Here is a 680-nt window from a genome sequence, read left to right on the forward strand (position 1 = left end):
AAGATTTGAAGAGGGAGTGTCCTCCAGAGGAACACAGTAGGTCAAGGACAAGAGAGGAAGCTCATCCTTGCCAGACACAGAATCAGTCTACTTGGCATTTGCCATAGCCCTAGAAAGCTAAGGTAGGGCACCTCTCTTTAAAGAGAAAATGGGGGTTCTAATTAAAAATCTGGCACCGTGAGCCTTTCTCCACATTGTTTTACATGCTTCTACTGGAGAAGAGAGAGGAAGACATAGGGAGGGGGCAAGGGAATCCAGGAGTGGGGGATGGAAGGGTGGAGTGGGGGGGAGTATGTCTATTTCCCTTAAGCCCCTCATCCCATCCCCTGCCATCTTTCCCCTCATTCAACCCTTTTTACTGATTCTGCCCACAGGCTTTCCTCCCTCTTACTTGTAGTGAGCACTCCATAAACACATGCCCTTCCCAGTGATCTCTCCTGCTGCAAACTCCTCCACAGGTTACTTCTCCTGGGACAGGTACCAGGGGCATCCTCTCTGCAGGTGCACCTCCCCCTGAAGTTCTCCCACCAACTTGGGGCTTTTCCAACATAAACACTGCAGGGGCAAAGCAGGGGCTGGCTTCCTTTCTCAACAGACCGTTCTCAGGGTTGCCCTTGACAGAGCCCTGCATGTAGCAGTCCCTCTGGGGCTGAGGGCGGGGGGGGGGGGGGGGGGGGGGG

Source organism: Leptonychotes weddellii, chromosome 6, assembly GCF_054177405.1.
Source record: "Leptonychotes weddellii isolate Sample4059 chromosome 6, ASM5417740v2, whole genome shotgun sequence".
NCBI classification, from domain to species: domain Eukaryota; kingdom Metazoa; phylum Chordata; class Mammalia; order Carnivora; family Phocidae; genus Leptonychotes; species Leptonychotes weddellii.